Source organism: Drosophila erecta, unplaced genomic scaffold, assembly GCF_003286155.1.
Source record: "Drosophila erecta strain 14021-0224.00,06,07 unplaced genomic scaffold, DereRS2 tig00000092-arrow-pilon, whole genome shotgun sequence".
Lineage (NCBI taxonomy): Eukaryota > Metazoa > Arthropoda > Insecta > Diptera > Drosophilidae > Drosophila > Drosophila erecta.
Window position 1 is genome coordinate 10909771 of NW_020825207.1, and position 26041 is coordinate 10935811.

Below are 26041 nucleotides of genomic sequence, written 5' to 3' on the forward strand. Positions count from 1 at the left end.
ATTTTTCGGGCAGATAACTTTGGAAAGCACACATACCTGCAATGCGAGAAAGATTACAGAAAGCTGAGTTAAAGGCTGCAAATTCAAATTAGTTGCTGTGCAGCAAACTAGGGTTAATTATGAAAATTTGAAAACCATTAGGTGATATTTATTGTAATGATTTTGATGTGCGAAATAGGGGGCGTATGAGTAATGCAGCCGAGCTCAAAGCAGCGCAGCGTGAAATTTTCCACAGCCAACATCCAAATGGAATTGGAACACCACAAACTCCACTCATAGACACTCGAATACATGTGGGTGGACCCCCAACCGCGAATTATTTGGACACAGACGATACGATAAATTTTACACACCGCATGCTACAATGTTACAATCTCATTTGCATCACAAAAGTTGGCCAAAAAATGGTGATTTCTATCGCCGCGGCGATGGGGCTAAAACACTCCTCGAAAAGGGCGTGTTAATTATCCACTAATGTTGTTTGCTCCACAGTCCAATCTTTGACACATTATGCAGTGCATTATGAATGTATCATTTTCTACTCACCCGCATGGCCTGAGAAATGAGTGATGTGAGCTGTAAACTGTGCCTAATTGATTTATTTTCCCTGGTTGCATAAGGTTTGTAGATTGTGAAACCGAGAGTAAATCGCAGTTCAAAGAAAAATTGAAGCAAGAAAAGTTGAAGGCCTTGATCTTACCTAGACTTCTACTCAGTTTCCCAGCATTTCCCAAAAGACATAAACGTCTTCAGAAGACAACTTAAGCTGTTAAACAGCTTTCCCTTACATAATCCATTCGGGCCATTCCGAAAATGACTTTATCCGGCATCTTACACTTCTCGCTCCCCAAAAGCCCGAGCTGGGGTCAAGTTTATGAGTTGCCTTTAAATTTTACAACTTAAATAGAAGCATTTAGCCGGCGCAGTGACCAGCGTGTGTCCATTGGCATCTTTGGATTCCCCGATTTCTTCGGTTTCAGATAATGACCCCCTAGTTCCGAGGCACGGGTGATATAATCAGAGACACAAGCCGGCGAACAGTGACTGAAACAACGGCAAATGCCTCGAAGCGAGTTAACTTTTTCTCATTACACGTTGATGGCTTTCGCTTGATGGCAATGGCCAGGAACACGACTCCCGTCCCGACTTCCAACACTCGACTCCGGAGCTCTTCCCTTTGCAGTCGTAATCTACGCTTATTTTCATTGCCAATTTTAGTTGCGCCCGTGGCGAAACTCGCACATTTCCGTTGACTTTTGTCTTCGACCCTCATTGGGGTCCCGCTCCCCCATTCGCCGTGTTTTTCCCACTGATGACACCAAATTCACACTTACTAAACGTATCCCCGGGCCACATTCCCCCGCCCGCCTGCCTTTCAAGCGGCATCTCTCTGATTACCAGGCCTCACCTTGCCACGCATCTAGTTAATCGCAATCTGGAAGAGCGCAGAAGTTTCCTGAAACTGAACCGCAGGAGGAATTCAGTCAGGCAAGGCACATGCCACACTTCCCACACATCCCCATGTTGCAACTATCTTAATCTGTGGTTAGTCGCTTTTTGATGCTCTGCTTTCAGCTTATTAGCAATTTTCCAAGCAATTAATTTTTATTAAAAGCAAATTATAAAAGTTGCCAGCGGAGGGCAAAGGAACTTAAAGTTTGCAAGCAAGAAGGAGTGGAATACACGTTTTGAAATTGTAATTGTAAATATTCACAGGAAAGTAGTATTAGAGGGTGCCTCGAAATATTTGTTTAAGTTTCATTTGCCATTTTCAATCTGAAAGCCATTGCAATTGGAATGCAATTTCGTGGCTTCGCCATCTCACCGTTTGCAGCCCTCATCATTTACCGATTACCGAATCGATGGCTGTATAAATTCCCCTAAATAACCATTAAAGCCAAACCAACTCATCGAAGTCATTGCCATGAACAGCTTTGCACAAATGAGGGTTTCCCCCGGCCCTCCCCCCTCCCCCCTCCTCATCGCAATTTCCGCAAGGCTGCCCCTATTTCCCCTATAATTTCCCGCAAAAGCACTCCACAGGCCACATCGTTCACTCAGCTTGACCCCATGCATTGCATTCTGCAATTTTCGCTATGCCAAATGTGGCACTTTAAGTGGACAACAAGCAAACTACGAATTGCGGCGGCAACGAGCGATGTTGCAGCTACACCAGCAACATCAACATCAGCCGCAGCAGCAGCAGCAGCAGCGGCGGCAGCAACAGCAACACCAAGTGGCAACTGAAACAATTGCAATTGGCAAAAGGTTCAACGCACAGCTGCATTGCGACCGAAAACCGAAAACCGAAAACGAAACAAAAGAAGCACATTAGAAGGAGCCGGGAGCAAAGAGCCACAAACCGTCAGTGAGTTCATGGCCAATGGCAAAATGGCAAATAAAAAATAAACCAACAGAAAAAGAAGGCAGCCAACGAGGAAAAACAATTTTGCACGCCGAATGAACGAAAATTGCAGCTAGGCAGCGGCACTGCAGACAAGTAACGCAACCGAAGGAAACCGACTCGAAAATCTATTATTGAAATCTATAAAGAACCAGCAGGGACCATCAGCAGCACCAGGAGTGGGAGCGGATCAGCAGGAGCAGCCGTGCACTGCGAGAAAAGCATGTAGCCTTGATGCCTAGCTTCTATCCTGCTTAATTGGAAATAAATATTACAATTCGGTTCAAGTTAAAAAACATTTCTTTGAAGATCATCTTTTTAATTAAAAAAACCTAGATATTGATCTCCGAATCTTGCTTATCTTGTGCAGATATCCTGTTGTTAGATCGCAACCAATTGAGGCAACTAAAATGTTGTTTGCTGTGCACAAGGGAGTGGGGGAGGGAACCATTGACCATTGACCATCTCAGCTAGATTCGGTCGACCGAGGAAGGTTTGTTTAAGAGTTTTATATACATTTTTAATATGGCCAAAGGAGGGAAGTGCCTCGAACTAACCGCCCTCCCCTCCCCTCGCCCGGCTAACTAACTTGGCCCATAAGGGTCGAAAGCGGCAGATTGCGGAGCGATAACAGCAACAACAGCCACTATTAAGTAGCAAATGCTGTTTTTTTGGTCGGAGGAGTGGAATGGCGAGGTGGCAGAGGTGAAGTTCTGGGCGTTGTCAGTTGACTGATGCATCGAGAGCTGAATGGAAACCGAGGAAGCACGCGCGTGGAAAATAGATTGAAATGCAAGTGGAGCGCGGCGGAAAGAGCTGGGAAAATCGCTGCAGTTGGGGCCGCAAATCTTTCAACTTGAAAATCTGATAACGGCGGCAGGAGTATCATTGAAGCGGCATAAAGAGCAAATGTAGAAACACAAAGCGAAACACACACAAAAGGAAACGGGTGGGGAAAAGCGGAAAAGTGCAGGGCGAGGAAAAGCGACCAGAAACCCTCAAAAAGAACTGAAGACATCTTCGGGCCAATCCATCCGTAGTTGAAGTCTTTGGGCCAAAAGAAGAGTAAGCAAGACTCGCAGGAAAAGAGGGGGAAATTGATGATGTGGATGAATGAACATTGGGCAAAGTGATTAAGATTACGTTAGAATGATAACACGGCCAAAAAGGTCAGGGCTCTCAGGAGTATATATACACAATAAAGTTAAAAGGGGAATATGCAAAGAAATTGCATTTAAAATGGAGTAAAAACGCAGAGGACATGGCTCAGTGGCGAGCCATCTTCGAAATGATATAAATTGAAATGCGAAATAAAAAACCCCAGTGCTCAAAGAACTCCATTAATATAATTTGCTCAACTCGCTGGGCTGTTGGCGAAAATCAAGCACCTTGAAATTTATGGATAGCAACCAAATGAGCTGGGCTGCAGGCAAGCCCCCATATCATCTTATACCATCTTTTTGTAAATCTCACATTACCCAAAGCCTTTTAAGGAGTAGAAAAGCCAGGAATCCCTGCCCGTCGTCAATTCAGCATAAAAAGCCAAGTGAATGAATTGAATGACTGACTGACTGACTGACACAAGCGTCTGACTTGCCGTCTCCTCCTGCAGATTTTATGCACTTTTAGTTAACATAAACCCCGAGCTGCCCGAGCTGCTGCCCCAGCTATATGTGCATATATATATTTAACACTTGACTGCCCCGACTGACACCTAACAAGAGCCCTCCCCTCCGATCCCGGAGCCATTGTATCCGATACTGACAGGCAATCAACACAAATCGATCAAATCAACCGGCAGCAGAGGGCTCCAGCTCGCTCCTCGAGTCTTTTGTGGCCACAGCCACAGACACGGCCAATTTAGGAAGCGGGTTCAAGATCCCTGAGTGACAAACAGACAGCCGGGCAGAAATGCAAGACCAGGGGACACCAGTGGTCCGTGGACAGTTTGTACAGCCATGCCGCAGATCCCCAGAGCCGCAGATCAAATAAATCAGCGTAAATTGCATGTGAAATTAATGCAAAAGCGGCGATCGCCTCGGCCGCCCTATAAAGTGCATTTAATGAACGGAAAGTCGTATCGAATGGCTCTTAAATCAAGTCGCCGATGGCCCCAAGCCTGAATCATTCAACGATGGTGTGTTCTCCATATAATGCAGTGCCCAAAAAATTAAATTACCATTTCAATTTGCATTTTTTCGTGGCCAAATATATGAAGATGGAAAAATCGTTTTGAATATTTTTCAGTTTTTGTGGTGTAGAAATGAGTGAGTTTCCCTCTTTACGGAAATTGAACCCCTCGCATTTCTTTGGTTGCGCTGAGAAATTCCCCAATTTGTGCAGCCCAAAAATAATTATTTCTTTTCTTGCTCCTTTTTGGAATTTTTAATTTATTTGCCTGGGCTTTCGCTGGTGTTTTTTTTTTTGCGCCCGTGGCGCTGATGAATGTTGCGTGCAACATGTTGCAGCAGGCTGTCTTGCCAACCGCTCTTAATTTATTGTTCGCCTGGTAGCCGGCGAAAAATGTTAATAAACATGTTTATTATGCGTTCAGTGACAAAAAGCGCAGACAGACAAGAACAATAACAACAATGCGGGATGCCTTTTTCCGAAAAATTCCCTTTTCCATAATTTAATATGAATTTTTGTACTTTTTTGTACTTTTGGGCACAGCCCGTGTGCAATGTCCTTTTCGGTGGGCACAAAAAAGATTCTCGCGTTTTAAACGCACAAGCGTTTATTCCATCGGAATTTTGATGAAATTTATATGCGTACGTGCTCAAAATTAGCCAGACCAGATCAATCCTTTGCGGAACCCCCATTCACCTCCCTACGTGCGTTGCGAATGCGCCTGCTTAAATTATACTTTAAATTGGCTAAAAATGCGGCGTAGCAAAAATGTGAATTGTGCCCGCTCCGCTCGGCAGATGAGCAAAGTAGATGGAGCTAGATGGAGCTGGATGGAGCTGGATGGAGCTGCAGATGACCATCTTTGGGTGGCTGCTCCTCTGCCTCCATATCGCCGGATCGATCGTTCAATGGCTCATTGACTTTTGGTATGCGCCAAAGTTTTTCGTTTGAGCCTCATCTACGACGTTTGCTGGTCTCTTGGCCACCGATTCGGATTCGGATTCGGTTTTGGCTTTGGTTTTGGTTTCGGTTTCGGTTGTGGCTTTGCTTTACTGTGCTGTGCTGGGCTTGGCTTGGTTTTCGGACTTTGGAGCTCCTTGGCGGCTGTCACGGCATTTAGCGCACAGTTGCCGGGGCTAGAAACTGATTTATGTGGTTATGCGCGGCTCGTTGGTGGATTCCGTCTTACCATAGACCACTCATAAAGTCGGATTTCGATGCGTGAGCGCAAGAAGAAATTTGTAAATAGTTTTGGTCATTGCAGGATAATGAATCGCTGCTGAGGCGGATGGGCACCAAATCGACTTGCGATTGACTTTATAATGGAGCTTGAATTGGTTAGAGCCAACCGAAAAGGCAGTGGGAATAATTGAAATTACTGGTGAGCTTACTTACTGCATGAGAACCAAAGTTATTCTTCTTTAGGTCCTGACTAATGAGCTGAAAAGCAAATTATTATGAGCTACATTTAAAGCCATAGTACGTTTGCTTATTTACCATAGCAAAATGAAATACTTTTTCCCTACTTCCCCTTAAATGCTTTATAATATTTTTTTAGAAATTCGTAATGTTCTCGTATTACTTTAACTTATTCCAGCCATTTAATCTTTTGCCAACCCGAGGGAATTGACAGCCAGACTGTATCTGTCGTCATGCCCTGCACACACACACACACACACAAGCACACACACAAGCACAGGCACACACACAGGCACACACTGTCCTTGTCTCTTAGTTTTTAATTTATGAGTAGAAATTTATTTAAATTAGGAACTCATTAGTTGTCGTTGTCGACGATGTCTGCGCAGGCTCTGGGGCTCCGTCTACCTTAGTTAGTGGGGCCTGTGGGGGATTTTGCACGGTGGCAAGGGGGCAAAGCTGGGTGGCAAGGGCAAAGGCACTACTGTTTCGTGTTTATTTCTGTTTGCGGAGTGGCACGTCGGCCCGTGGACTTTATTACATTGTAAAGTTCTGTTCGTTCTGGCAAATTGAGTGAGCGACTTGACTGCAATTGAGTCATGTCCTGGCATAAATTCCAGCGGCTCGAGAGGCGCAACCCATTTGTAAGGATTTCACAACTGCCCACCCCTCGACGGACTTGGACTTGGAAGGACCCAATCAAACATGTCATAAATAAAATTATGTAAGAAAAGCCTAAACAAACAGTTCGAGGGGGCGGGAAAAACCCTTCGCCAGCCAAACGGAAATGGAAAGTGAAAAATTCTTGGGGGCAGTAGAACGTTGCATGATAAATTAGCACAAGCAGCGGGGTCGAAGCTAAAGTGCCCCAAAATACTAATTTTCAATTCAAATGCAAACAAAATAATGGAAAACAAGTGGAAAAGGCACAAGCGGACAGCAAACAAAATCCAAAACAAAGCAGCAAAGAGGAGAAAAAAGGTAGAATGGCCAAAAGTTTTACAAACCGCAAAATTGTAGCGGTTGCAAAAGAATTTCCCCACCACCCAATGAAACCAGAAAAAAGTGAAACATTTTTTTCGTTTTCGTTTTCTTTTTCCTTTGGCGGTTATGGCACCCTCCCTTTGTCAAGGATACTCATGTTGTTGTTGTGGTCGGCCTGTTTGACTTGAGTGTTTGCGATGGCCATAAAAAATTAAGCACCATTTCAATTGTGTGCTCCCATTCTGGATGTTGTACAACATCAAATTTAACATAAATATTTGTTGGCTTTGGCTTTAGTTTTACCCCTTTTTTTGGCTTTGGGGCTCGCAACGTTGGTCAAGGAAATTTGTTGGCCCAAATGAAGCTATTTGTAGGCCACCTTTCTACTAAGTTGGCAGTTGGCTTCAAATATCTTTCGAATTGAAAGAGTTGTTCAGGTAAGTAGTGGGTAGGTAACAAAATTCAATGCAGTTGCTAGGTATATTTATTTTCAAATGTATTTTACATTTATTATTAGTGCATCACGTGAAGTATTAAAAGTATCCGCATATGTAACGTACCATCTCTTCTTTAGATCCCATTTCCCGACCTTAATTAAACGTGATTAATTGATTAAGCGACTGTAGCTGCTTCCAAAGACCCTGCTCCGCCGATTTGCTCAGACATCGACTATATCGCCGCCAAAATGGGGCGTGCCCCTCGGTGTTGCCTACTTTGCATTTCAAATGCGCCGTCGCCGTGTCGTTTGTCTCGTCTACATGGTTGTGGCAATACCGAGCTGCCGTGTTTGTGTCGTCAAATTGTGCGACATCTTTTCAAATTGTTTAGCTATTTTCGGTGGCCGAGCTGCGGAGACATTTGTGCGGTTTTCCCAGTTTTCCCCGTTTTCCCAGTTGTCGGCGGAGACGCCGCCACAAATTGCGAAAGCGGCACGTGACCGACAAGACAGCCTCCTTTGGGGCGAATGGAAAACTCGGGGAAAAGCGGCAGGGGTGCCATGGAAAATCTGTCTGCCTCAGTCGTCGGCGCGTCTCCCTATATCTTAGCCTACTTATTAAGCCCCATTTATTATAATATATGGTAATAATAATTTTATTAGATAAATTACCTGCAGGCGCAACGCGTCGTCTTTTGTGGCATTTGCCAAATGTTCTTCATACGCTGTAACAGCTGCTGCGGTTTTTATGGCCAAGAAGAGGTGGTCTATAAAACATATCCATATGGCTAAGACGGAGTGTGTTTATCTTTAGGAAAAAGGCGGAGTTCTGTTCACAAATTTGTATTCAAGTGGTGGTTATTATTATACAATCGAAACGCCTGGGCGGAAGGAGAACCAGCTTTAAATTTCAGCAAAACATTTTAAGCAAAACCTAGCATTGGTTGATTCTTCGAACTAATTGAAAGGCGGAGAGCAGACTTCCCATACATTTCACAGCAACTTGAACTCATTCTTTAGCTCAAATCATCTATCACCCAATTTGGAGTTACAGCCCCCCCTTTTTCAGTCCCCAGAGGCAGAAAATTAGGCAAACAATGGCCCGGAGAAGTCGAAATGGGAGTCAAAAAGAAGCGCACACCAAAATTGGTAGGGCAAATGGGCAAAAAAAAAAATGAAGGAAAAAGTAGGAGCCAAAGTTAAATGCTAAAACACAATTATAGTAGACTGGCATGGCCGGGTCACATTTGTGTGAGTCTGTATGTAGGATTAACTTCAAAGGCCGCCTTTGACGGCTGGAAATGCGCTCAAGCAGGAAACTAAGCCAACAAGAAGTGGAAAAAGCCGAAAGGAATGGCGGCAGTTGGCAAAGTACATGGCAACCAGCTCACTAAAGTAGGCGAATTAAGGCGGCCAGGCAGAAGTAATATCATATATACACATGAAGGATCTGTGGCCTAGACCACATATACTCGTACTTGCATAATGAGCAGCACTGCCCTCTCCTAAGGTGGCAGCCAAGTTCCCCGAACAATTGCCTTTTCCTTCTTTGAGATAATGCTGGGCAGATTAATTTTGGGTCAAAAGCAGGCTGGCCTTAGTGGGAAATCAATAAATTATTACCACATAGTTCAATAGACAGCTAGCCTCCCTTTATTACTCAAAGCTTATAGGATATTTGAGCTTCAGATAGAAGTTGCACTGCAACTTTTTGTATGTTAAATGAATTCAATATACAGAGGGCATTAATAAACCGATAATAAACTGATGCATGAATTCAATATACTGAGTAGAGAAAAGCACTGATTGAGGTAAATTTATATTAATAATAATCGTTATTTCTCCCCGCACTGATGCTTGCCATCAGATTGGAAACTAATCTTCTAATTAACTGCTGCTCTTCCTTATTAAACCATCATTCAATCACTGCAACCCACGGGAAAATGCATAAGTTTAGGTGCACCGAGACTCCAGAAAATCAAAGGAACCCACAGAGAGACACCCACAGAGGACGATTTGCCAACGCTGATTAGGGGATTTGTTAATGCGCTTTTAGTACACGAGCCCCCGCCCCCTCAGCGGTGCCACGCCCCCTCCGCCAGCCGCCTACTGTGTGCGGCATTATCGGGGCATCAGCAAAAACTACTGGCAAACTGCTTAACCCCTTGGCTGGGCGGATTGGTTAAACGAGAGCCCCGTCGACGACAATGCAATTAATTATAAAAATTCGCTACAATTTATTTGCGTTGTCGTTTTTATTTATGAACGTGGTCGCGGAGCAGGAGTCGCCTTTATCCGCAGCACTTTAGCCTAATTATGTTCGATTGTTTCCATTGTTCACGCACCTTCCGCTCCCGATCGCAATCAGTGAGTCAGATGGGTACCATGCCACACCATACCACACCATACCACACCATACCACACCATACCATGCCGAACTGGAGCCCCAGATCCCCAGATCCCCCGATCGAATCCGGCATTGTTGGTCGTGCTCCACACCGAGTACCATTGTTGTTTTGGGTGTGTTCCTGTTTCGGTTTTTCTGTATTTTTCGGTTTTTGGGTTCGCTTTGGTTTCTTTTGTCGCTTTTTAGCGTCGGCGTGTGTTTAAATTATATGCTCTTAAAAAACGTTTAAGGATTAATTGGATTATATCGTTCTTTTTTTGGCTACTCTTTCGGTTCTGTTGTTTCCCGCGCTTTTAATGCATTTTGAATGTAGTTTAGAAGGGTTTTGGGTATTTAAAATGGGACTAATGGTGCAACATGTTCCAAGATTGGGATTAAGAAATCAATTAAGATCGAAAAGGTATCGTCTTTGTGTTTCTACGCGGTTTATAGGGCAGAAGAGCTGAAGATCGTTATCTAGTGAGATTATTTCCAAAGTTGAGTCCTAAAAACCTTGGCGAAATATTCTAGCTTTTTAAAATGTGAGAGCCACAATTCAGAACCGATATTCAACAGTTTCCATCATAAAGACAAAGGCGGCTGGAACACGTTATTTATGGTGCCATTTGAACCACCATTGATACCGATCGCGGCCGGAGTTTATAACTCTTGGGGAACCGCAGAGTGGAGAACTGTAAAAATCAATTACAAACCCAAACAGACACTTACCATAAATAATAAGCCATGGAAAACGAAGAGAAAAGGCCAATTCAGCTTCGATTTTACCCATTCAGCTCGCCATCGCCTGCGATAGAAATCTTTACGAGGCAGCAACAAAACTATTTTGTGGTGCCGGACACAATCAAACAAAGTAGCCGGAGGAGCGGTGAAGGGTTCAAGGAAGGGAGGAGTTTTTGGCCACGACGAACCCGCACATTTTTGATTGCATTTTGATCGACGGCAAACAACAAAAACAGGGCTAACGATGCGTTTGTGCCTGCTTTTTGTGGCTTTTGAAATCGTAAGAAAAGAAAACGCTCACCAAACCAAATCACAAACAACCGAAACCATATCCAAAAGCCAAAGCCCAAAAGCGTAACCAAAGCTCAACAAAGACTTCATAGAGTCGAATACGAAACCAAAACCAAAACCAAAACCGAATCCGAATCCGAATCGAGGGGGAATCTGTAGGGGGCATAGGCCTAATCAGATAAAACTGGTTTTGCATAAGCCGAAATAACATAGTTTTTACAGTGGCTGCATGGGCAATACTTAAAACCAATTTGGTGTAATTAAAAACCCAGCCAGCCATAAAAACCTACAATAATTCCTTTGCAATGGAAGGCCAGCAAGCAGAACAGTGGGTTAACTTCTTAGCTAAAAGTAGGGCACCCACATTCAGATTTGGCCAAAACTACACACTTTCCCACTGTAAACTTGGGTTGAATCGATCCAGCTTTTTCGATTTGGCAAGGCTTTATCTGTCTACCTGCTGGCCAAAATAAAAAGCCAGCCTAACCAAATGATTTGTGCGCATATTTCATCGTCGTCTCTCAATCTTTTCCTCCACAGCAGCAGAATTTAATGCATTTCTATGGAAAAAGCCGGAGTTGAGATGGACAAACTAAGCCAGCTCGGCGATTCGTTTCATTTCATTTTGAATTTGCTACGCATCGCTTTTCCTCGGATTCAGGCCCAGACTCTCTTCAATTCCTGATTTAAATTTGCATTTATATTAAGTTTGCGGTGAAAGGGGAGGGCGTGGTCATAGTTGGGCCCGAAATTGATTGATTCGATTATGGGAGTCGGGAACTAAGCTCAGGTTTTCTCTAACGAACGAAGATTATGAAAAAGTTGGACAACTATGGGTTTATTTACGAGCGCAGCTATTGAATCAAAAATGTTAATCAGAAACGTAGAGAATTAAACCATAATTATAGAGTAAGTTTCAAATGTAACCCCATTATTATGAAAACATTCAGTTAAAACATTCCCATGGCGAAACGCGAAACTTCGAACAAAAGACCCATCTGAGATGCAGGCGCTGCTCAAAACTTAAAGACTTTTCGCCACGGCTCATCATCATTAATGGGGAATATTTATTTCCATATCGCTGGCAAAAGGAGGAGTCATATGTGTATGATTTTCTTGATTATCATTTCGGGAAATCTAGCCGGGAGAGTACGTGCCATAATTTTTCATGCCTCGTGAGCGCGATGATCCTCATCAGCCGTCAGACGGCTTGAAATTGCCATTGTAATCGACACATCTGAACTGAGTGGCTGAGCCGGCGGATGAAGAATGAAGCAGGAATGAACTCCAGCTCAAAGTCAGAGACTCATCCTCAATTGCTGCCCACGGGTATCTGCGCTGCGTTATATGTATGTATACAGTACAAACGAGTACGAGTTTATATGATTCTGTGCGCCTTATCAAAGTTTAATAATCTGACGTTTTGAGTTTAAATGAGTCGTCGGCTGGAGAGTGCCGCGATTGCCTCCTCAATGGATGGCATTTAATATGCCGCTTAGTGCTGTTGATCCGACTTCGGTTTGACACATTTGTTGTGGGCCGGCCCGATTCAGTGACAGACGGATCGAAGATGGAAAGGCGATTTGTGGACTTAAGTGCGAGGCACACATGTCGGGCATAAAGCAGGAAACCACAACGTCTTTAACTTCTTGTGAACTCTGACCCATTTAAAGGACTCTCGGGCCTGGGAAAGTCTGTAATCCGACTTCCCTTAGGCTTTCATTTACTGCTGCCTCGCAGCTGACAAGTCGCTCCCTCGACTTGGAAAATATGCAAATGAATTCGTATTATTATACACCAGGGCCTGCCTACCTACCTCAAAAAGCCAAGGAAAAAAGAACGCTCAAAATAATCAAAACGAAACCTATAATTTGTTTTAACAAGTGAAACGCCCCGAGTTTCATAACTCACCCTCGGCACATATTGAAATGAATCGAGCGACAAGCGCCACACGAAAGTCGGCAAATCAAGAGTGAGTTGGGAAAATTTGCATTTTTCTTTCGGCTTTTTCGGCCTCTGAGTCTTTGAAGTGTTTCCGTTTAGCCAGAGTGGCAAACTGAAACAGCATCAGCAGGCGCAGACTGACCCGAAAATCGGTCACAATTATCGGGTCTAGACTGCAGGGTATCAAATGCCACAAAAGCGTGTCCCAGCTGAATGGAAAACGGGGCAGTGGGCGTGGCTCTTTGCGGGGGCGTGCCAACCGACGGTAATTAGTGTTTCAATGGTAGAATTTTATTCCTTTGCTGGGCGGAGTTGTTGAAGGTAAATAAATGGTAGCATTCAATAAAAAGTAGCATGTACGAGTCGGAATACATTTTTAATTCGAGTGCTGGACTCGCGAGAGTATTTTAGGTTTAAAGGAGGGAATATGGGACGGACAACAATCGCCATACATTTGGACGAAATGTACCAGGAAAAAAGAAGCCAATGCAATCGTATTTTATGCCGCTATCGAACCTTGGCAATACTTTGCAAACGCCCCTGCCATTCAGGATAACTTCGCATTCGTGTGCCAAGTTATCAAATGGCAACCATAAAACTTCAAAAGCTCGGCTCAACGTGAATTGGGCCGTCCGAAACATGCAAATTTGTGCGATGTATCGAGTAAAGGGCCTCAGCTGTTTGTATGGCCTTTCATGGCCCCCGCGTCCCCTGAGCTTTTCCCATTTTCCCTGTTTTTCCGATGCCTTATTTTTAATTCTACCGGGCGGAAAAGCGCTTGCACACGGACGGCCACGAGCGAGGACAATGGAAAGGCGAAACCGCACCTAAACACATTTGGCAATTAAGCCGAAGCCTGGTAGGGGAAATGGGAAAAGGAACAGGAACAGGCACACTCGAGGGTAAAAACCAGGGGATACAAGAGCAGAAACCGGAGTGGCAAACGAAACAAGAGCAGGAGCAGGAGCAGGAGCAGCAGAAGGAACAGGAGCAGGATGCCAGGACATTGAACAGGCTGCGTCCGCCGGTTGGCAACCGCACGACAGGGCTCAGACACATGAGCTGGATCGCTTGATATATGGCAGAGCTAAATGCCGGGGAAAGCTGAGAACAGAGCCGAAGCTGCCGGGACACTGAGAACAATGGGGAGCTAATGCCTCTCAGCTGCAGTTTTGATAGCATGCAGCAATATGATATTAAGCAGAGTAATTTCACTTTTTATAACTCTAATTCAGCAGCGCCTTTGCAGGATTTCCAAGCTGCTTTCTCTCAGTGCACACCAGCCGAATGTTGTTTAGAAAACTTGAAATGGGCGGCAGATAAAAATGTAGCGCTGAAACAGCACAGGGGGACCCACCTACGCCCCTTGTCCACCCACTAATAATAATAGCCCCCCCTCCATTTATCCCCTGGCTCCTTTTTCGAACATGTTTAATGGCGTTATTTATGCGGGCTCTTTGGGCGGAAAGGGGGCGAATTAGTGGGTGGGTGTGGAGTGTGGAGAGCGTGTAATTTGTAGGAAACGAGAGGGAGAGTGAAGGGAATTTTATGCCACTTGAACCTGAAAATTATTTACTCATGGATGCACAGCGAAAAGAAGAAAAAATGTAGGGGTAGCATTGGAGGGGGAATCCCAAAAAAATGGCAACTATTTAATACGCGCCCCAGGCATTTGTTTGCCTTTTTTTTGCCATCACTACACTTCTAATTCTGCCTGTGTTTTTGCTCCAAAGTGTGAGAAGTTTTTTCATTACACTGTCTGCCGAAGTTCAGATTGGTCGAAGAGGAGGAGTACAGGAGGAGGAGCTGGGGGAGCTGGGGGATTTTGGAGCATGTCCAGGACTCAAGTGGCGCCCTTGCGTGCCATTTAAATGAAGCTGTTTCGCTTGTTGCTGTTTTTATTTATTTTCCGAGTGGGGAGGTCTAGCGTTCTTTTTCTATTTTCGTTGTCTGTGCTGTCTGGTATTTAATTTAAAATTGTTTTTATATCCGTCTGCATGCGCTGTGAAACTTTGGGGTAATAGTTTCCATGGCGATTGGTCAGGGGTCTATTTTTTCGAGTGCTGTTATTATTTGCATGAAAAACACTCATTTGAGCAGAAAATGCGCAAATTTAATTGATGCGTCTTCCCAATTTTTTAGCAGTTGATAGCCAACAGATAGTAAATAAGGTCAATGGAAACGAGGTAAAAGTAAATAAGGATTACCTAATTTCTTACAAAACGTAAATCAGGTTTTATAGGGTATCTAAGCTTGTAACTAAAACAAACTAGAACAAATGAATAAGACACTACAAAATATGAGTATAGCAGAAGCAAGTGAGGAATTAGCAGGTGAGCTACGTGATAAACGCGACAATTTCGTGCCATAAACAAATTAATCGACAATTGCAGCGAAAAAAGGAACGTTATAGGTGAGGGAGGAAAACAGAACGAAAGCATTAGATAGCAAACACACAAACGGGGTGACAGCGAAAAAAGCACATAAAAATGGCCATAATAAATGATTAAATAAGCGTAATTATCACCTTTCCACCGAAGGATCCTACGCCGAACTTGGCCCCGCGCGTTTGCAACATTAAAACAAATTTTATTACTTTAATTACTTTATTTACATATCGCAAATGGCTCAAATGGCTCGACTGGCTGACACGAAACGCCAAAGCAGCGGAAGTCAACATAAGGACACACAACATTGCCGGGCGAAATAACAAAGGCGCCGGAAAAGGAAACAAAAATTACTCCATTTTTCTGGAGTGGGAAGTTGCCTGTGTGTGTGGGTTAATGTTAATCAGTTTGTGTGTGTGTGTGTGTGTGCACGTGTGTGTGTGAGCCGTAGCGATTTGTGGCTGATGAGCAGCGACATGCAAAGCCACTAAAATGGAGTGGGCAGAGTGTAACGGTACATTAACGTAGTCATAATTTAATTAAGACCCACTGTGCACGTAAACAAAGGCAGCCAGCTTTTGTTGGCCGCATCTAATGACTTTGGCCAAAAAGAATGGCGGAGCTAATATGCCCGCAGAGAAATGCCTTGGTGTATTTGCCAAGAAGGTTATGAAAAATCAGAAAGATCGTAAGGGGAATGATTAGTGGGCAGGCGAAATACCATGAATATATGAGCAAATATGTTTCAGATTACATTTTTCATATCCTCCACAGGGTCGAGTGCCCCTCAGTCTTCGATCAATTTCAATTTGGCTTAGCTAATTAGTTTGGATAAATATTTAAGCTTTTGGCAGCTCAATTTACGTCCTCTTTTTGCCGGAATATCAAAGGAAAGGCGGAAATGAGCTAATCGAAAATCCCCAACCATTTCGCAATCCTTGCCCCCCTCCTCACCACCTCTCCTCCTCACAAAGATAGAAAATAGCTGGAGTTTGGTGAAAACAGGGGAAACGCATGTACTAAACGCGTTTTAAATGCGCTCTTAAAGACCATTAACCATTAACCAAGCCATCTCGATGCGATGTTGATGAGCCAAAAGCAGGTGGTAGCCAAGTTTCCTCTTCGGCCAAATTAGTTTTCGTCCGACGCCGTTTGCTCTTTGATGTTTTATTGATGACTGAGGCAATTAGAGAGTGGGAAAAACAGAGGAGCAGAGCTGGGAGCTATGCAAAATGGCTATAGATTAATTAGTTGCGATTTGATTTGTATTTAATAGTCTGCAAATCACACGAAAATATCGCATTGCATAGCGTTGTTCTAATGAAGAGCAATTAAAATGTTGTAGCTAATGTTATTATCGGCAGGAATTTTTCTATTAAAATCCCCCAAAACAATTTTAGTCTAAATGCATTTAATTATGTTCTAATGGCAGCAATTATCAGTTTCATCTGACAGTAAAATGTCAACAGTTCCTAATGAATTGAAATTACTGACAGCCATATTGGTCCATTTGCATTGATGGTATAAGCAGTTTATAGAGTTTACATTTTTTCGTTGCACATCAAATGCTTTCGCTTTGGCCAAATTGTAATTTGTTAAAACCATTGTGAGCATCGAAATTGCTGACATAGTTTAAACAAATTCCAGGCTGTACAAAGACTTATAATATGTATTTCAATGCACTTAGTATTGTGTCAAAGAGCGAGTAATGAAACACCAAACAGGCATTTTCTGAATGTTTTTGGTTTAAAATTGTGCATATTTTCCATTAAAATGATTATACAATTTCGAATCCATATACCCCGTCCCGCTGATTCACCCCGTCCCGCTGTTTAATAATTTATTGAAATTTCTAACCATACCCAGGGACTGACTGAACCAATTCTTTTTGTTTATAGTGCTCATTTGGCATTGTTTGAATGCATAAATATTTTTGGCCACATGCAACATGCAGCCTTCCCATTTTTCCTGATTTTCCCGCTGTTTGCCAACAATTTTCAATTAACAATTGTTCAGCCGCCAGTGGCTGACTTTTGGGGGTTTAAGGTATGGGGCCTCGAGACTGATTTTGACATCAGCCAAATTGAAATGTAATTGTTTTTGCCAGGTCCTCCATTGTCTGTCGAACTGGAGCCCTTGACCCACGACCCCGCCCCTTATTTACCAGTTCCCCTTGGGACGCCTCTGGCCTCATGCTGTTAATGATGCAGCCACAAAATGCCGTTTGCATATGTTACCACTCCCATGGGAAATAGATGAGGAATCTGAGGGAAACGGGAAAACGGGAAAATCGGGCGAAATCGGGGGAAATCGGGAGCGCCAACGCCAACGACATCAAAGGCGCATTTAAAATCCCAAACATATTTGAAAATTGCATGGCAATGAATTGGAAATTGAATAGCAGAATGCATTCGTTATTGATTGCAGGGCAAATATGTTGTTTCCCATTTGTTTGCTTTCCTTTTTTGCGGAATTCACAAATCATTGCATCTGGTTAACTTACGTTTGTTTTATGTGCGGATATGCAATAAATTCCAAAAATATGCTCACCTGCAAATAAAAAGTTTAGAGGACAACTTAGTAGTGCTCTTTGGTGCATAAAAATATATTATTTGAAATACTCCCTATCATTTTGGAACTGTTTCAAGCCCACTTTCACACCTTTTCACAGCATTTTGAGCAGCTGTAAGCCTCATGCTTGGCTTTAATTTATTCTAGAAAACCCCTACCCTGAAAATGCCCACATATGCTGTCATAAATCAACTCGATGTATATCGCCACATAAGTGACCACACTTGATTCAACAAAAAATAAACGCACACCCTTCTGACCTGTTTGGGTTTCCATGTGCCATATGGTTGCAGCCACTCCTGCCGAGGGTCAAAGGGCACCCTTAGCATGGGCATACAAAAATGCATTTAATTATCGCACCTAATTTCAATTAAAGTCAGCATATACGTGCGCAATTCGTAATAATTTTTCGGTCCTTTCTCCGGGTGGAAAGCCAAGGAAAAGTGTAGTCAATAACTCAACAAAATGGAAAGAATGTCGGCTTAATGCTTCCAGGTGAGTGCACATTATTCATTGCCCAAGGCACTCCCCTCAAATGGACGAGGATGTTCATATGTGGGTGGTTTGTATCCCTTAGGGAGGGGAGGGGAACCCCTTCCCTAGCCCCTTTTTAAGTATTATTAATTGTCTTACATGCCTGTACTCTGCCGCAGGATGTGTTTTAAAGAGCAGAGAATAATCTCATTTGAATTTGAATACATTCTTTGCTGCCAGCGTTTGGTTACGATAAGTATACATAAGGGTTTTCCCTAAATTTGTACTGAAGCTGTGGGGGATTGTGGGGAATATATAGGAAAGTAATGCTTAACTCCAACTCGCCTTCCTTCTATTTATTTTAATTTCTCGCACCTCCGAATTTCAGCTATCTTTGACACTGCCCAAAAATATGACAGCATTTGCCCGCAGGGCAGGGAAAACTTGAACTTTCGAATCGAAGAACAGAACGACAAAGTCGTGTCCAAAGATGAAAATCCCGAGGGCAAAGCAACGGAGCAACGGAGCAAACGGTTTGGAATTGCGGAAAAAGTCAGGCCAAAAATGGCCAAGAAAAACAAAGCCACGGAAAAATGAAGGAAAGGTTTGACTCTGGAAGCGAACCGAAGCCCAAGGCAATGTGACTGCGATTTACTGGTTCAATTAGCCTGCGAAGGATGATGGTTTTTGGTGGCTTCGATACTTTTTATTTCTGCCCCATAGCCTGCGGATTTTTCGTAGTGTGAGCGACCATAATTTGCGAAATTTATGCATGCAACCAATGTCGGTCAAGATTACTGGAAATCTTCGCTGCGATTGCCGTCGTTGCAGTCCATAACTTTGAGATTTTATTTCACATCCCAACAGCCAGGGGTTCTCTCAACGCCCATCGAGAATGCTACCATAAATTTGAGCATCCAATGGTCACAATTGACTATCGCTGCCACGATCCGTGGCCCCCATCTGGTGTTGTGACATCTCCTAAGTGGACACAACTTTGAGCGGCATCCAATTTATGGGAACTTGTCTAAACCGGCTGAACCCGATAGTCGGTGCTTCTTAGCCGATAACATATGCCATGCGCTTTCCAATTACAAGCTGACGCATTCTCATTTAGATTGCGATGCCCTTTTGTCGGGCTAATGCCTTCATTTTGAATATCATATGGGTTGCGCCAATGCTGGGGGCCTCCAAAGAGGTTCATTTACATATGTGGAGCAGGGGATTAGAAAACACAGTACACAGTTACAATTCAAATAAATAATAATGAAGGAAAAGTATTTTATTTAGCTCAGGCACCCAAACTTCAACTGAGCCACTCGAAGAGATACGGGTTACATGGACTGACTACATTAATCCCCGTGACACCTGGAACAACTCCATGTCCATCTTCCGTCGGTCCTAATTAGTTATGCAAAGCAGTTGTTGGTCCTGCTCCGTACGAATGTCACCGGCTGCCTTCATGATTTGTCACACGCAATAAATTATGCAATTTCGGATGCCGAAAAATGAAGATAAAGATAAAGTCGTTGCGTGCCATTGCTCAATCATCATCACCATCCGCAGCCGAGCAGCATCCTCAAGAATGGGATGGGATGGGAAATGGTAAATGTGAATGGGATGATGATGTGAACTTTTATGCTCACTTTTGCATGGTAAATGCGAACAGACATGTCGCTTACACCGCATAAATAAGTAAATACTTTAGTTGGCGCACAAAAGTTGACTTTTTATGTTGATTATAATGCTGATGAACCTGGAATTATCACATGTTGTGTGATGGACTGCAAACACGCACAATGCCACAGCATTTATACAGTATTTATTTACTATACTCGTACATACATTTATAAGGCAGGGCAGTGGACTAAAGTCAACTCAAATCGAGCCTGAACGCCGCCGCCTCTATCTCTAGTCGCCCAGGCCCAGTTTCTCTCGACGAGTTGATAATCTGCCTGACACTTTGATGAAATGCTCGCTTTTCTTTATTTATGCTGGCATTGATAAATCGTCACAAGTGACAAACAACAGAAGTTCTGACCCCTCGAAGGCCCAGCAGCCCCCGCCGCTAGATGTCGCCACAGTGGAGCTGCCCTATCAACGTGCGCCTCTTTTGACTGTCCGCTGTTGTTCAACTTGCTCTACATACTCGGACATTGATTAATTTCATAGTTAATTTGTCAGCATTAATCAGTATTAACTTAAATAGACATCAACACGTCCCAGGCTTAGAAGCTGATGCCTCCCAATTGTTTTGTTCGTTTTTTGTAATATTAATTAGATTTTACTTCTAGTCAAGATCAACATCTCTTCGTGGGATTACGGGGGACATGGGTTGTGTGCAACTCAATTAATTGCCTAAGATTTGGGTAGATAAGTGAGTGATTAGCCGGAGTTAAGGTAAAGCCAGAGAAAGTCTCTTTTAAGCGTAGAATTCCCAATTAGTTTAAGCGGCAAGTACGCTTTGTGATGCTTCTGTAGAAAGCGAATGGTGTGTAGGCATAGAAAAAACAGAGTAAGTGAAACTGAAAATTTTGGCAAAAAGTTACAAAATCTTTAAACATTAGCCCCATTATGTTTAATTCATGTAAATGAGTCTAACAAGGAGTACTGTTCAAGTACAGTCACTACAAAAGCCCGAAAATAAAAACTTTCGACCACTTGGCAACCCTATAGGCACTGCCAAACAGAGTTGCTCCATTTCCCATGTTTGCGTGCGTGTGTGCGCGACTCTTTGCCGATGCAAAAAATGTTTGCCAAAGCCCAACTCACACACCCAAGCAAACACACACACATACATATACACGCAGTCTGAGGAAAGTCGGCGAGCGGTTAAAGCACGTTTATGGGTTAAACAGAGCAGAGCAAACATTAGCGACGGCGGCAGAGTTTCCAACTCCAACTCCCCCGACCACTTCCTACTTCCAGGCACTTTCCGCTTTTCCGACCTTTTCCCACCTTTCCTCACCTTTCCCAACCGAAAGCGCGCTTGCTCTTAGCCGTTCTAATGGCCACAAACACATGCGGCGATCTAACGCAACGCGGCAAATTCAAGTGCCGAACGTACATAGCGGTAAACATGCTAAGCGGTTTTCTGCCAGCCTTTCACAGACTTTCTTCTGGTGGCAAAGCCGTGGAAATGCGAGGAAAAGCGAGGAAAACCGACTACATAAGCGGCGGGCTGGGGCGGGTAGCAAAGTCAACGGAAAAACTGTTTGCCCAAAGACGAAGTGCAAAAAGGCGAAGACAAGGCGTCCAGGATAAAAATGCAAGCACTTAACATACACTGCAAAAATATGAACTATAAAAGTTGAAATACTAGTAAACACCCTGTAAGCCAGTTAAACTTACTAGACATTGCATTAAAAAGGGAATTAAAATATCTAATCCGATTAAAAAGTGAGGTTTTTCAACCAATTAATTCTGGTTTCTTGTTTAATTATGAAAATTGTTCCGAGTGTAGAGTTTGAGGCCCGTTTCTGGGATCTTGGTAGCATTCTGTGAGCCCAATTGCGGTTAACAAAACTGTCTCAACCCACTGGCTCTTTAGGCTGAGGCCACCGCCCATCGCCCATCGCCCAGGCAGCTCCTCCTGGCGCCCATGTCGTCCTGTCCAATTGACGGCTACTTGACATTTGGCGCTGCTCCCTCAGCTTTTGTTTCCCTTTTGCTGTTTGCACAGCTCGCACTCAAAAGGATGAGAGGGCAGGGGCGGCAAGGAGGGGACGGGCGGACTGTTTCGGCCAAATGGAGTAGAGTAAACACTGCGTTCTGAAAGTCTGCGCCACACCGCTCCTCTTCCTGCAGCCCGGAAAAATATTATTTTAGCGTGTGAAAAGTGTAAAGTGCTATAATGTTTGGAAAATATATAACAGTTCCCCCAGTGGCGCGTGCACAGAGACATCTAGTGTGGTATAGTACACCGACTTGGACGTTCAACGACCGCACCCCTACCACTTTTCCGCCCACTTTTCCAGCCCCTTTTCCGCCCACCGACACGTCGAGTTGACTTGACTTGTTAGCGAGTGAGTGGAAATGCGAAAAAGTGTGAGTGAAAATGTTATTCCTCATTTTGTTTGATTTAAGCTGATCAAGTGTTGCACTTGCTTTTATGGCCAGCTACTACATTTTCTTATTCTTCGGCTTCTATTGTTTACACTCCAGTTGGCTAAGTGCAAACAACTGGAGAAGCAGCGCTACTTCGATGGGATCAACTGGGGAGTAAATGGGTATATATTGAGTGGTTCAGGAATGGACATGGAGGATAATGATTTTTTATGTTCAGCATACCATATTTATGGTTTCGGCGGTAAGAATCTTTTTAACTTTGTTTATGAACCTAACCGGTAAGTTAAACAGACTCTCTGGACAATCAGCAAGACTCTGGAACTAATATCTCTACTAAACAAGTATTTTAGCCCAGATGCATGTAAAATGTTGAGTGTCTTTACTGTGAGATAACTAATGTTTTCCCCTTCAGCGTGTGAACTTTTTTTTAGGAGTCAGTGTGGGTTTTTACGATCAATTTCCGTTGCAGAACAAGCCTATAAAAGAGAAACTGTTTGGGATGTGGGAGGGGATCGGAAGCAGGAGGTTCGTGTGCATAGCAGCAGACATACGAAACCACTGAATATGGAACATTAAAAACCATAAATATTAAAACATAAAAATAGCCATAAAATGAATAAAAGAACACCCAACAACTGCAGCAACCGCAAAGAGGGAATATTAAAATTACAATGAAAATCCGCTTAGAGGGGAAATTAATTTCCAGCAAGCAGCGGGAAAACAGCTGGAAATCAATGAGAGCTAAACAAAGCAGCTTCCAAAAAAGAACAAGAAAATGCCACCCAACGTCACACACACACACACAAGCACGCACAATTAGTCGGAAAATTGGGGAAGGGGTGCAAAGGTGTTGGCGGGGGAAAATCAATTTCCAATGGTTTATCGAAAATGCATTTCCATTTACAAGAAGTTTCTCACTCCCCTGCATGCGGCAGTGTATTAAAATCAATGAATAAATAAACAAAAACCAGCAACTATCTCCCACTCTCTGCTTTTTTTTTTTTTTGTCTGGCGGGATCTTTTGTCTCTCGCCATACAGTGAAAATTGGTGGGGGATCCCCTGCCTCCGGAGTTGATTTATATTTGTTTCGGAGCGCATTGTGTGAACGGCGACAGCTATAAAAGCTTTGGCGGCACACGTCTCCGCGTCCAGATTTTGTCCGTATTTTTGTCCGTATATTGTCCGTATCTTTTCGTTGAACTCTTGAACTTTTTAGCCGCCTGTCCCTGAATTCAGTATATTTATATTTTACCTCCCAGCCCAGAGCCTAGTATATCTTTAAGAAAGTTTAATACATTTGGAAAAATTGGCGGAAAACTTTCATCAGCAAAGCAAAGCGCCAACTATTTGATTGCTTAATTAGCAAACATTTTGGGGTCGCCATGAATGGGAACAATTGAAAATGTCAACAGTTGTCCCTTTCGGTTTGTGCATAATTACAAATGCAGCAACAAATGTTAATGCTCGGGGTCATTTGGATGGGTTTTCCAATAAACAGGAACGGATCACACACACACACACACATACGTTGTATTTATGAGGGCTGTAGGAAGTATTCTATATTTGTACATCGTGTTTGCCACTCCATAAATGTGTTAATTAGTCGCAGCCCGCAAAAACTGCATCCATCGCACCCTGGAAAATGTCAGAAATCGAAATTATGAAATGACATTTCCCTTCGGTCCAATGTTAATTAAGTTTTCGATTGTATGCAGCTGTATTTAATGTTTTTCAGGGGGAAATGTTTGTAGCGTGAAAAACTGCAAGGGAAATTTGATATTTATGTCCGAATTTTTTCTTCTATAAGAAATTAATTGATTCGAATTTTGTCATATGCTCAGCTGTTTGATTGATGGTTTGTTATGAAAGCTAAGTGAAGTACACTTATTCTATGGGTTATGTAAATGAATGTATCAATATATTAATATAAATTAGTTGTTCAGTAAGAGAAGGGATTATTAAGAATGTAAAGCTAAATCATGCATATCAATGCGTTTTGAAATTCGAAATAGATTAGATTTTCAAAATGTGGACCATTCCAGCAAGTGATTAATCATGTAAACAAAAGTTGACTTACGCCCAACTTTTCTGCCCCCTCACGAATCTCGACAACTTCAAAGGGCCACACAAACATATAATTAATAACAAAAGCTAAGAGGGCAAAAATCAAAAAACTTTTCCTGCCACGCCCATTTAAATACAAACAATTTCGAAATTTTAGTCGCCCATCCTGCTCTTTTGCAAAGAGCACTTGTCGTTGAAAACATTTGTAAAAATTCCCATGGGTCTTGAAAATGCAGAAGCGACGACTGTAGGCTAAGATAAATATAAATGGAGGGAGATGGCAGTAGACATGGAAAGGCAGGAAGATGTGGAGTGGTCAGCAGGGGGCATCCCTCATCTTAGTACTCAAACTCGAACTCAAACTCATACTCATACTCATGCTCATACATGCATAAACAAATAAAAACCCATTAAGCAAAGCCAACAACAACTACCGCGTTCATGTGTGCAGTGATTAACAGAAGAAAGAGAGGGAGAGCGCTGTAGAAAGAGGGGGGAGCTGAAGAAAGTAGCAGCAAGCAATTAACAACTACAGCGACCAGCAAAGGGAGCGAGGGAGAGGGAGCTACTGCTGAAACACCGAAAGAAATAAAGTTTTCAAACGCAAGGATAGCAAACTAAATAATTCAGTCAATTATGTGCTTAGCTAGTTATTAGTTTAATAAGTCTTGGTAATACAACGGGTTACAACATTTAACTGGCTTGCTTGTAAGTGCATTTGTTTTCAGTGCATCCATGTGCGCGGGAATACAATATCATCCGCAGAGATAAGAGCAGCAGAAGAGCGAGATGGCAAGGCGGTGCGAGGGAGACAACGTGTAGGGGCGAAATGCATTAGATAAGCAAAAACTCAGCTGGATTCCACCAAAAATTCAAGAGAAAGGGTCCAGCTGTGTTTACCATATGAAACAGAAGCCGCTCATCCAAAAATATTAATCTCTTTCTACGTTTTCCGTCCCTCTCTAAATGCAAAGTGCAGAGATTATAGTCCGTGTGAAATATTTTAATATTTACATACTTGCAAAACACAAGAAGTGGTAATGCAAAAATCTCGACTGGTAAATACTCTAACTTATACTTATTATATACAAATACATACGTTAAGTTATATGTATAAAACAATTGCTTAGGTGGTGGCATAAAAAATACAACACCACGAAAGTCAAGGCAATGTGCAAGAATATTTGTCATCAAAGAACAAAAGTTCATATGTGGCCAGAAATGGTCTTGTCAACTTGATGGATCAGGGATGAAGTTCCAAGGGGGGGCTGCCCCCACCGCTTTTCCGCAGCGCCCTTTGCGGAATCCGTTACTAATCACACGACTTACATTTGCAGCCCGCTTCCGACTTTCCCCATCCGAACCCCTCTTCAATTTCCATTGCTCGGCTCAGGGTTGATGGGCTGATGGGCTGGTGGGCTGGGGTTGGGTTGGTGTTGATGTTGATGCATTCGCAGAATCTCAGCCTGTCACATGCTCGTAAAATCAACAAAATGCAGGCGACTGTTGTGACACTTGCCATGACAACAGGCAAGAGCGGCAGCAACAACACTCCGTGTTGCAGTTAGCAAAATGTGTAATGAGTGGCGGCGAGACGGACATACACTGGCAGAAATGCCTTCAAATTTTATTAGAATTTTCAAGAGATTTTCCAACGTTCAAATAAGAATATTTATGTTTTTTCATGCCTTCGTTAATAGTACTTCAACTACAATCATTCAAAGCATTACCAACAAATAGC

The 26041-nt window shown here is 43.1% G+C and overlaps 1 protein-coding gene across 1 annotated transcript in view; it reads right to left on the reverse strand.

Moving 5' to 3' along the window:
• LOC6547979 (leucine-rich repeats and immunoglobulin-like domains protein 3) overlaps positions 1 to 26041 on the reverse strand; it is a 74140-nt gene that overhangs the window by 36745 nt on the left and 11354 nt on the right. The window lies entirely within an intron of this gene.